General features: G+C 48.9%; 1 long non-coding RNA gene across 3 annotated transcripts in view; it reads right to left on the bottom strand.

The window, feature by feature from the left end:
• Positions 1-12,622, bottom strand: part of LOC139357959 (uncharacterized) — a 90,360-nt gene that overhangs the window by 64,991 nt on the left and 12,747 nt on the right. The window contains exon 2 of one of the 3 annotated variants that reach the window (XR_011612049.1): positions 90-147. The exons of the other annotated variants lie outside the window; for them this stretch is intronic. This is a non-coding gene — a long non-coding RNA (uncharacterized lncRNA). The remainder of the gene's footprint in view (positions 1-89; positions 148-12,622) is intronic. 3 annotated transcript variants of the gene reach the window in all.

Genomic DNA, 12,622 nt, shown 5'->3' on the forward strand with positions numbered 1-12,622 from the left:
CCAGGTGGCATTGGAGCCTGTGCACCACAGCGTGTCACCAGGTGTTGCTCTGAGGGGATGGGAAGCCACTGGAGGGTGAGTGTGCTCACCTATGGAGCTGCAGTGCTCAGTTAACGAGTTTCTTCCTGCTGCTGTTTGTGGCCTCTGCTGCAAGGAGGAAGAGAGAAAGAGCACTGGAGACCCATTTGGGGGTTGGTACAGTGTTCAGAGGATGTTGGCAGCGTGGGCTAGCATACCGGGATAGAGTTGGTAAGAAGCGGTTGGTCACAATATATTTTAACTTTAGAGCCAGCAGGGCTTGGGGATGAAATTGATGTGAGCATGAGGGAAAGAGAGGACTCAGTGTGCTCCTTACAACTTCCGGAGGGGGCAGGTACAGAACGGCGAGGCTATTGTCTGAGAGATGGGAGCTGGGGGTGGATGAGACACATACGTGTGGCTGTGCGATGGCTGAGGCTGGCTAGACATCCAGGAAGGGATGGCATGTAGGAAGTTGGAAATCGCAGTCTGGCTGAGGATTTTCAATTACTGCGTGGAGATGGTATTCATAATTTAAAGCCACAGGAGCGGAGAGATTATCTAAGAAGCGAGGGTACCCAGAGACTAGGATGAAACCCTGGGGTTCTCCAGGGTTCAGATGCCATGTTTCTCTCCGTGAGGCCAAGACGAGTGGTCCTTCTGTGTCCTGCCCCTCACTCACAGTGGCTGACGGGCTGAGGCATCTTCCTACTCGGCCATTCCCAGCTCTGCGGCTGGCTCCCTGGTGCTAGGTATTCCTCTATGTGTGCTGCTTCCAGCTCAGGCATTCTCAGTCCTGGCTATACAATAGAATCACTCCAGCAGCCTTTCAAAAATACCATTGCCCTGGGACCATTCTGTACAATTGAAATGGAATCTTTGGGGTGGGACGCAAAGCCTCTGGATATTTTGAAAAGGCAGTTCTGATGCACAGTTGAGGTTGAGAACAGCATATTCCACGCGACTTGGTGCACGTGGATGCATATGTGCATTTTGACTTGTCCCACTACTGGCTGTGGATGATCTCTGGGTTCTTTAGAAAGAATGTCTTATGACAGAGCATGGTGGTTCATGCCTGTAATCCCAGCACTTTGAGAGCCCTAAGCAGGTGGATCACCTGAGGTCAGGAGTTCAAGACCAGCCTGGCCAACATGGTGAAACTCTGTCTCTACCAAAAATACAAAAATTGACCGGGGTGGTGATGTGTGCTTGTAATTGCAGCTACTCAGGAGACTGAATCAGGAGGATCGCTTGAACTTGGGAGGTGGAGGTTGCAGGGAGGCGGAGGTTGCAGTGAGCCGAGATCGCACCACTGCAATCCAGCCTGGGCAACAGAGTGAGACTCCATCTCAAAAAAAAAAAAAGAAAAGAAAGGAAAAGAATAAAACATCTTACAGCTGGTGTGCCTGTTCTCAAGCTTCTGTGGTCTTAGATATTAGATCCAGGTGGATTTGTCACGATAACAAGACCACAAGAAAAAAACATAAAACTCAAGATATATCAGACAAGAAAGCATTTTTAAATTGTTCTCCTTTTTTATATTGGTCTGTTGGGTATAATTTCAGTCATTTTTCTGTGCATTTAAAAAGCATTTTTAGGCACAAATGTAATAATATTGTTTTGTTTGGGGTGGGTGTACATATTTATACTAAACACATAACACTACAATTTGCCTTTCTTTTTTCACTTCAACAATGTGAACAGGAACTCTTTTGATAGGGGTATGCATACGCCTGGTCTGTAGACCCTAGTACATATGGCTACATTTAAGGTTTTTTTTTTTTTTTGAGACGGAGTCTCGCTCTGTCGCCCAGGCTGGAGTGCAGTGGCCGGATCTCAGCTCACTGCAAGCTCCGCCTCCCAGGTTTACGCCATTCTCCTGCCTCAGCCTCCCGAGTAGCTGGGACTACAGGTGCCCGCCACCTCGCCCGGCTAGTTTTTTTTTGTATTTTTTAGTAGAGATGGGGTTTCACCGTGTTAGCCAGGATGGTCTCGATCTCCTGACCTCGTGATCCACCCGTCTCGGCCTCCCAAAGTGCTGGGATTACAGGCTTGAGCCACTGCGCCCGGCCTACATTTAAGTTTGATTAAAATTAAATAAAATTTCAAATTCAGTTCCTCCATCATGCTAGCAGCCATGTCCCAAGTGCCTGGTGGCCGCATGTGGCCATGGCTGTCACGCTGGACAGTGCAGATAGCGAACCATTCCATCGTCACATAAAGCCCTACAGGACAGCACTGCGTAGGTCATTCTTAGCCGAGGCGTCCTCACCCATAGGATGGAAGTGTAAGAGTTAGAAAAAGAATTTTTTTTCAAACCTTCAGTGAAGGAAAAAGAACACTTTAGTGAGGTCTTTCATGTGAAAAAGTAGGTCACAGCAAATAGTTTCTCCAAGGGGCGGAAATCAATTCCGTGAGAGTCTGAGGTGGCAGCGAGGCATTTAGAGCTCAAAGGCTTCTCTGCAAATGGTTGTTTTGCCCTTGCTTGGAGGATTTTAGATTCCCTTGCCACCTTTGTCATCTCCATACCGTAACGACACCCCTCACACCCTGGTGTTTTCCTGACTGCCTCAAAGGTTCTCCTTGCACGCTGCGCCCCACTGCCTTTCACTGCCATGCCGCCTCCATATTCATGGGCTTCCCGTGTCCGCTGCTCCATCAACAGTGTGGAGACCTGTTCTGCAGGGGTGTCATTTATTCTAAGGTGAGAGAATGCATATTGATGACAGTGCCCCAATGAGAGAGCATAGCTGTGTGCTCTCTGGTGTCCAGTGCTGACCCAATGATAGCATTTAACGCTCCCTGGGAGGGGATACAGTGTTTTAAAAATATTCCAGACACTCCCTAATAGTTTTGCCTGAGTCTCTGGCATCAGAATTGGCAGGTCCTTGTCTATCAGTATTGAATGCACAGGGTCTCACTTCTTACTGAGAAACTACAGACACAGGGGACAATGAGAAAGGAAGAAGCCCCAAACATAGCTGACTTATAATTAAATATTTAAACACTTAAAATATTTAAACACAATACACATTCTGAGTTTGGATGGATACTGTGTGGAATGTTTAGTTAATTAAGCTTATGGTTTTTTTGTTGTTGTTGTTTGTTTTTGAGACAAGAGTCTCGCTCTGTCACCCAGGCTGGGGGCAATGGCGTGATCTTGGCTCACTGCAACCTCCGCCTCCTGGGTTCAAGCAATTCTCCTGCCCCAGCCTCCCAAGTAGCTGGCACTACAGGTGCCCACCACCATGCCTGGCTAATTTTTGGATTTTTAGTAGAGACGAGTTTTCACCATGTTGGCCAGGATGGTCTCAATCTCTTGACCTCATGATCTGCCTGCCTCTGTCTCCCAAGTGCTGGGATTATAGGCCTGAGCCACTGCCCCCAGCCTATGCTTATGTATTTTGACTGCCCTCCTTTGTTTGTTTTTAGAGTAGTTATTCATTCATTCATCCCATAAATACGTGTCATTTGCCTAACCTGTGCCTGGTAGTGGGGACACCGGGGTGAACAGGACAGGTGTGTCCCTGGTCCTCAGGGCGCCTCATAGTGTTAGAGATAGGCAGACCACCAGGTAAATACCCCATGGGGTGATCACTGCTGTGGTGGGGGAAGCTTAGCACCCTCTGGGGACATCTGGGAGGGACACTCTACCAGAGCCTTCCTAATAAGCATTTATTTTGTACCTTTACTTCTTGATGAACAAGATCAAGTGTAATGAACTTTAAGCTCTTTTCCAACTCCTTGCTTTGTAAAGGGCAGAGTAAAAACGAGTCCTTAGCACGAGCAAAACAGGATAAGGAATAGGAATCTTCTTCCTAACTTCACCACTGACTTTACCAACTACTTTACCAGGCAACTAACCAAGAATAAACCACGACTTTGTCAGTTCTTTTCTCAGTGTCAGACCTCACTGGTTCACTCAGATCCAGCACTCTCAACATGGGGTTAGCGATAGACTCGGTGGCTCGAGAAATACCCTCGAGCCATATCCAAACTGCTTTCAGTGTGCCTAAGTGCATGTTAACATTTAAGTGATTTAAGAACCAGAGATCTAGGCATCTGAGGTGTTTGAAAACAGCAAGCTCAATTCTTCCAATATTTTTGGTCTTATTCCAGGCCGTGGTGGGGCGGTGTAGAGAGCACAATCCAGACAGGGGAAGGGAGGAACAGTGAGAGTGGGTGTAAGCGCAGGGAACATTAGCATTTGGTCCCAGCTAAGGGCTCTGATGTGAATGCGCTGAGGCCTCCCTGAAGGCACATTCCCTGACCTCCCATGCAAGTGCCTAGTGGGGAGGTCCTCACTTTGCAGGCACTCTTGTTCTATTAGACACCTCTGTCACTTCACACATCCTGTCTATGTCATCCTTAAGACAAGGCTCTGGGATCAATCATATATCTATCCTTTTACAGGTGATAAAACTGAGGTTCAGAGAAGTTCAGTGACTTTACCAAGATTTCACAACTCATCAATGACTGAGAGCTTCAACTCAGACCTGTCTAATGTATGCACAACTTGGCCTTCATGTTAGAAACCCTGGGGATCACATAAAGCTCCCAGAGCTGATGCTGATCCCAGACCAGTTAAATCAGAATCTCTGGGGTGCTGTAATCCCAGCATTTTTGGAGGCTGAGGCAGGCAGATCACTTGAGCCAGGAATTTGGCCTGGCCAACATGGTGAAACCTCGTCTGTACTAAAAATACAAAAAAGTTAGCTGGGCATGGTGGTGCACGCTTGAAATCCCAGCCACTTAGGAGGCTGAGGCAGGAGAATCGCTTTAACCCAGGAGGCAGAGGTGGTAGTAAGCTGAGATCACACCACTGCACTCTAGCTTGGGCGACAGAGTGAGACTCCGTCTCAAAAAAAAAAAAAAAAAAAAATCTCTGGGAGTGGGTGCACCAGGCACTGGGTGATTTCACTGTGCATGCACCCTATCCTATATGTTTCTCTGCAATGCCATGAATATTCTTTGGAGCCACTTAAGACAATGAGAAGCCTTCTGCAAATTAGTTTTCCGGGCCTAGGTTCCAACTGAGGACTGTCATTTCCTCGAAATGCTAACATGTCCTGATGTGTACTGCTAACTGCTCAGATAGAACATGCAGCGGGCAGTGTAGCATACAGATGCCCTTCACTGAAGCCCGGGTCAGTAAAGACAACCACCGTATTTGTTGGGGTTCTGAAGAAAAACAGACCCATAGGAAATATGCTTATCTCTAGAAAAAGATTTTTATAAGGAATTGGCCCACACAATTATAGAGGCTTATAAGACCCGTGATCCGCCATCATCAGCAACCCTGCAGCCCAGGAAACCCAGACAGGGTCATTTCAAGGCCTGGAAGCCAGAGGGCCAATGGTAAAGATTTCAGTCTGAAGTCAGGGAACCGGAAGAACCAGGGCAGGAAAGATCCGAGTCCCAGCTCAATTTGTTAGGCAGAGAAATAATTCAGTCTTCCTCTGCTTTTTTATTCTGCTCAGGCCCTTGATGGACTGGATGATGCCCACTCACATTGAGGAGGACCGTCCGCTTTGCTCAGCCCACCAATTCAGATGCTCATCTCTTCTAGAAACACCCTCACAGACACACCCAGACGTAATGATCAACCAGCTATCTGGGTATCCCATGGCCCAGTCAAGTTGACACATAAAATTAACCCATTGCAATAACCATGGAAGGAGTTGCTGCATTGGTGAGCTGTTGTGTCAGAGGACAAGTTCTTATTCTCAGCCATAAGCCCCCAATAAATTCACACCCATCCAGGAACTAGTGACTTGTCAGGAGATGGCCAGGACACACCATGTGAAGGAAGCGTTTGTTTGCTACTGACAAAGGTTGCTTCCCTGAAATCTGCTAGGTAATGATTGAGTATAGGTCCCAACTTAAGGGTGGGGGAAACTTTCTTATATGGCCTGTTCTCAGTATAGCGACTAAAGGCTGCTCTCAGTGAGGGGGGTGGCGGGGATTGGCTCAAAAATACAATTCAAGGCAATTCCCAGCCCAGATGCACTAGAAATTGCTTGAATGAATTCCAGTTCCATTTATATCATCCCAAAGCACTCTCAGATGCTACGTCTGTCACCAGAGGGGGTGTTAACTGTCAGGCAGCCAGAATAAAGGAGTGGACACAACCGATGGGGAAGTAGCATCTGCTCATCAGAAAGGGCTGGATGGATCAAAACAGGGATTGCAGCAGAGGAGCTGAAAGGCACTGAGCGGCCGCTCTGCGTCCCGGGGACCTCGGAGTCTTTATCCTGCTGAATGCTCACAAACTACCTCTGAGGCAGGACCGTTCTCCTCACTTCACACGTGAGACAGTCCGCATTCAGAAAAGTCAGTGCTGAAGCCTGAAGTCACAGGCTGGATGAGCAACGGAGCCAGGCTTTTCCCAGATCTCGCTGAATAAACTGCTCACGGGCTTTCTGTTCTACTGTATGTTGCTGAGATGACGGTCCCAGAATGGCTCCACCCTTGCTAAATTGGGAGCTGCCTGGAGCTAAGGTAAGCTGCCCTGTGCTGGGCTTCGGAACTGCCAGGCGAGCCGCACGCAGCTGTGTGCACTGCCCAAGCCCCAGTCCCTTCCACTGAATCAGTTCCTCACAATTGGCTTTATTTCGTCTTAAATTGCTCAAAATAAGGGCAAAGCTATTTTACAGAGGAAATAAAATGAATCCTCCACTGCAGATTCCTATTTCGATGCTACAGAAAGCTACTATGTGGCAATGGACATGAAGGCAACCTGGAGAGCGACTATTGTTTATCAGAATAAGTAGACACAAGCGCCAACACTGACTTTCAGCCGAGTGCCTGAGGGCTTATTACTGTGCTCAAAAAAAAAAATCTGCAATCCCACCACTCAGTCAGTTGGAGTCTAAGACACGAAACCATTTTTATGGCTCAGAGCACATAAAGAAAGATACAGAATGTGGAGAGGAGAGTGTGGGACAATACAGAGTTGGTATAGTACTATTGTCTGAGAGTCTACTGTGTGCTTTATACCCTCCCAGCCTAATGAGGGGGTGCCGGGCTCCCATTTTGTGTATTTATACACTGAGGCTCACGTAGGCTGAGAAACTTGCTAAAAGGTCACATCGCAGGTTAACGGCATAAGATACCAAGACAGGCCTGCTTCACACCTTTGTAACTGCCCTCGTTGGAAGGCGGGAATGAGCTCAGACGGCTCAGGAACACCCAGGTGAGTGGTTTTGGAATGGAAGGGAGCCACCAGGCTCAGAGTCTATCGCTGTAGCAGGAAGCAAACCCCAGGGGTCGCCTGGTGCAGTTGCAAGGCTTCAAGGGAGACCAGAAGCCAGCACGTCAGCTGAGCTGACCTCTAGTGAGGGCAAAAGCCACTACTCTATGCAGAATCCACCTTCAGCCCACTGAATCCCACATCCCACCCAATGACAGAGAAGATCTGCTTCATCTGTTCATTTGTTTTTACTCCTCCTCCCCTGCTTTGAAATCTATTTTTCAGAGTATGGACTGAATACTTCAGCCCACTTGAGCAGCTCATGTGCCAGAGTTTCAGCTTGAACTGTGCCTGTCACTAGCTGTGTGACCTTGGATGAGGTATTGACTTCTGTGTCCACATCTGTAAAATGGGTTATCAAGCAAATTAAATGAGATCATCAGAATAAGTGAGGCAGCTCTGCACACCTGATAGGGGCTTGGGTCTAGAGTGTCCCTTGTGATTTTCACCCCAGCTCTGCCACTCACTATCTGTGTGATCTTGGGCAAGTTACCTATCCCTCATAGCCTCAGTTTCCCCACTTGCAAAACTGGGGCAATCATAATACTTACCTCATGATATTGTAAGAGTTATATAGGTTACTGCATATGAAACTCTTATGGGCACATACGCAATTCTTCATAAATACCTATTTTGCTCCCCACGAGTCATTTGGCAAGGTCTGGAGACTTTTTTTTTTTTTTTTTTTTGAGACAGGATCTCCCTTTGTCACCCAGGCTGGAGTGCAGTGGCACAAACATGACTCACTGCAGCCTCGACATCCTGGACCTAAGTAATCCTCCCACCTTAGCCTCCGACATAGCTGGGGCTACAGGTACATGCCACCACCCCTGGCTAATTTTTGTATTTTTAGTTGAGATGGGGTTTCACCATGTTGCCCAGGCTGGTCTCGAACTCCTGAGCTCAGGCAATTCATCTGCCTCAGCCTCCCAAAGTTCCAGGATTACAGGCATAAGCTGCCGTGCCCCACCTGGAGACATTTTTGATTGTCATACTGGGAGTGGGGATTGCTACCGGCATAGGGTAGGTAGAAGTCAGGGATGCTGCTAAATAAACATCTTACAATGGACAAGACAGCCAGCAAAAAGGAATTATGTGGTCCAAATTGTAGTAGTGCTGAGGGTGGAAAGCTGAGGCCTCGGGAGTCTGGGGCTCTGCCTTGTGGTGCTGACAGGCCTGGGAGCCTTGATCCACACAGTGTAAGATTCACACTTGTGCTGAGCATGTGAGCCCACTCCCAGCTTTGGCCATGGTGCCATTCATGAAGGCTTTTTACAACGAGTCCCTTGGTTACTTGTCTCATTGGCACTGCCTTGTGGCTCCGGCCTTTCTTGCTACCCTCTGTAGCTGATGCCAGGCTCATGGAAGGACACACTCGACTTCCAGCTGGTTTCCCTTTTCTGTTCCTCAGGGGCAGGGCCATCTCTGAGGTCAATGCTGTCTGAATTCCAGTGTCTGGGCCTTCCCAGCAGGAGCTGGTTGCTCGCAGCTCCGCTGATGATGTGTTGCCTGCTGTGACACGGGGTATGGACGCCATAGACCAGTGCCCCCGAGCTTCTTGCTGGAGATGGTCCCAGAACGTCTGAGAGAGGCTGGAGATGGCTATAATTAGCCCAGCTTCTTGTGTTGGGCCTGTGGGCTCCAGGCCCAATGCCAGAGTGAGTTTGCAATACCGCCAACAACTCAGCTCCTCTGGAGAGCTGAGCCTCCACAGTGTAAGAGAGGAGGGTAGCTTTCCCCCCAGCAAAACCTTGTTCCTGAGTAGCCTTTGGTGCCAGATGTCAACTCCCCCAGACTGTGACCTTCTACTCTCCAGCATCAGGGACCTGCGGTGGAGAGGCAAGGTTTCCACCCGGGGAACTAGGACCAAATCAGTCACCCCCCTCCACTGGGGTGGTGTGGGGCCCGACACACATGGGTCTGCGGCGGAGGCTGTGCTCAGAGTCCCAGTCCCGTCCTGCTCTCCTCATCTGGTAAAGGTAGGGGAAGCTTGAGAGCTGCCAACAGTGGCTGAGGGAGAGAGATGGGCCCTTGGCAAGGAGGGCACAAACCTCCTAATGCACAAACATCCCGCTTAGGGACTGGGAGAACTGTCACGAATCAACATGGTGTTGTGCAGACTGCCAAGAGGGCTCACGAGTGAGTTGAGGACCAGAGAGGCAAGCCCCTTGGAAACTCCATTACAGGGTCCTGAAGATGACGCAGGACCCCTGCAACATTCGCGGGAGGAAATGCATACTAAATTAGAGCCAGGCTTGCTTCTTCCCACTAAGAACAGCCAAGGGCACGTGGACAAATGAAGAGCACTTTTCCCTGACGGTTTCAGGGATGGCGTTGCTGGCTGAGGCAGAACTTCCAAGAAGTCAAAATCTCTAGAACAGGCATGCTCTTTCTGTTTTCTATGGGGACTGGGAAGGATGGGGGATGCTGACTTGTTTAGTCTAAAGAGCCACACAGTTGGAATTTTCCCCACAAGCTTGAACTATCATCCCTGATTTACAGAGGTCCTCAGGCCTCCTCCTCTCACAGTTTTGTGGTCCCAGGGCTATGGGGAGATCATATGATTCATGAGCTCCTCGCTCAGATCCATTCTGTTCAACAGACATCAGAAGATGTCTGTTGAATATCTTTGATTGGCAGGAGTCAAAATGTATGCCGCCGAGAGGACACCCAAACACCTGTGTTCACAAGAATCCAAGAGTGGAAGCAAGTGAAGTGTGCATGGATGGATGGATGCACGGGCAAAACGTGGCTTATGTTATACAGTGGAATACTACTCAGCCTTGCAGAGGAAGGAGAGTCTACACATGTTGTGACGTGGATAGACCCTGAGGTCACTCTATCCAGTGAAATAAGCCAGTCATGAAAGGACAAACATTGCATGATTTTACCCACATGAGGTATTGGAGTGGTCAAGTTCATACAGACGGGCAGTAGAATGGGGGTTGTCGGGCTGGCAGGAGAGAGAAGTGGGGAGTTGTTGAATGTGTAGAGTTTCTGTTTGGGAGGTTGAAGAGCGTGGCAGCTGGATGGTGGTGATGGCTGCACAACAGTGTGAATGTGCTTAATGCCACTAAACTGTACACCTAAAAATGGTTACGCTGGCCAATTTTACATCATATGCATTTACCACAGTTAGAAGTAAATAAATGAAGAAATATAAGAAGTCAAATGCTACTCGACTACCTCCCAAGAGCCCGCAGCCCGGGGGTTTTGACAGAACCTCATTAGACACATTGGGAAGTCTCCATCCAAACAGTAGCAGTCAGGGGCCGATGCCTGGGCTTCCTAACCCACTCTCACAGGCCACGCCGAAGCAGCACTGGCTCCGCTCCTCATTCGTGGGGTTTGGGCTGCCCAGCAATCCCCACTGGCAGAACCAACAAGGGGCAGAGAGGAAGCAACGTTCCCCTCTGCTATACCCAAGCCCAAAGTCGAGCTCCCCGAACCTGTTGCCTGGCTGGGCTGACAGCATGGGCTGACCCCATGGCGGAATCAACACTTGGATGTCTGATGTGGTGCTTCTCCTTTCAGCCTGGCATGGGTCTGAACGTAAGGGTCTCAGGGGTCCTGTGATAGTGGCCACTGGAAAGAAGCACCCAAACTGGAAGCTTAAGAGTGAAGATTCCACCAATTTCTGAAGAAACCTAAAGTCTAGTCCTGAGTCAAGATGGTGATGAATGCAGACAGCATCCTCCCCAGTGAGAGGTGGAAGGTGGGAATGGAGGTGGGGGGGTGCACAAACCTCAGCACACCAACATGAGCCCCACAGTGAGCCTGATAGGCAATATCCACGTGGGGTTCAAGTGCTGCACCCCTTATCCTTGACAGTGATGGAAGAGAGAGAGGAGAAGGGAACAGAGGGCCCTGGCTTAGGGCCAGGTGACTCTTAGACCTCAGGAGCAGGAAGACCCTTAATCTGAATCTAAGCGACCCGCTGCTCCGGGCAGAGGGGCTCTGCCAAGGAAGATGTGTGTGGAGAGGGCTGCTGCTCCATTTCTGAATCAGAAAAGCAACTGAGAACTCCCTCCAAGGGAACCAAAAAACCCAACCCATCTCTCAACTGCCCTCACACTCGCCAGGGCGGGGGGCCCTCCACACCCCAGGTGTGTGTGGTGCAGCCTGTCCCATCTCTCCCTGTAAAGTACTTGCTATGTAAGAGCTCAAAGTCCTCCCCTGGAGGCAGAGAGGCAGGAGAGGTCCAACCTCCATTCAAAAGGGCTCACAGAATGCCCAGCAGAATAGAAGGGGAAAAAAATGACAGTGAACTGGACAAAGAGAAAATTCGAAAGGAAGAGAGAAAATTGCTAAACATGTCCTGTGTGGAAAAGCAGTTTCCCTACTAGGATTATAACCCATGCTCTTTCCTGAAAGCTTGAGGGAGGCTCGTAAACACCAACACAGTCTGATAGAAAGTGGCCATCACATTACACTCAAGCGTAAGGGGGAAGGGAGAGTAAGCCAATTTCTCCCTTGATCCTTGCCCAAGCCCAAACACCAGGGGCACACATGAAGTCTGATTAGGTCAGGGTTATTGGATTGGAGCAGTGAGGAACAGTGCACACCAGTTTTGGGGCATTCACCTGAAAGGGAAAATACAGAATTATTATGCCTGCAATCCCAGCACTTTGAGAGGCTGAGGCAGGATGATTGCTTGAAGCTGAGAGCTCAAGACCAGCCTGGATAACATAGGGAGATCCCTGTCTCTACAAAAAAGAAGGAAAATTAGCCAGGCATGGTGGCACACACCTGTAGTCCCAGCTACTCCGGAGGCTGAAGCTGGAGGATCACTTGAGCCCAGGAGTTTGAGACTGCAGTGAGCCATGATCACTTACTGCACTCCAACCTGGGCAACAGAGTGACATCCTGTCTCACCAAAATAAATAAATAAATAAATAATTAAAAAACAAAGAGACAAAATTATTATAGGACTTGCAGAAGAGTGGAGCTTGGGTGAAATTTAAATGCAGTCTTGATTTTATAAGCTGAAACAAAGCAGTGCTGCATGTCGATGGGTGACACGGTTTGGCTGTGTCCTCATCCAAATCTCATCTTGAACTGTAGCTCCCATAATTCCCACATGTTGTAAGAGGGACCTGGTGGGAGATAACTGAATCATGGGGATGGTTTCCCCCATATTGTTCTCATGGTAGTGAATAAGCCTCATGAGATCTGACGGTTTGATAAAGGGAAACCCATTTCACTTGGCTCTCATTCTCTTTTGTCTGCTGCCATGTAAGACGTGCCTTTCACCTTCCACCATGATTGTGAGGGCTCCTCGGCCATGTGGAACTGTGAGTCCAGCAAACCTCTTTTTCTTTATAAATTACCCAGTCCCGGGTGTGTCTTTGT

Source organism: Macaca nemestrina, chromosome 13 (assembly GCF_043159975.1).
Source record: "Macaca nemestrina isolate mMacNem1 chromosome 13, mMacNem.hap1, whole genome shotgun sequence".
Classification (NCBI taxonomy): domain Eukaryota; kingdom Metazoa; phylum Chordata; class Mammalia; order Primates; family Cercopithecidae; genus Macaca; species Macaca nemestrina.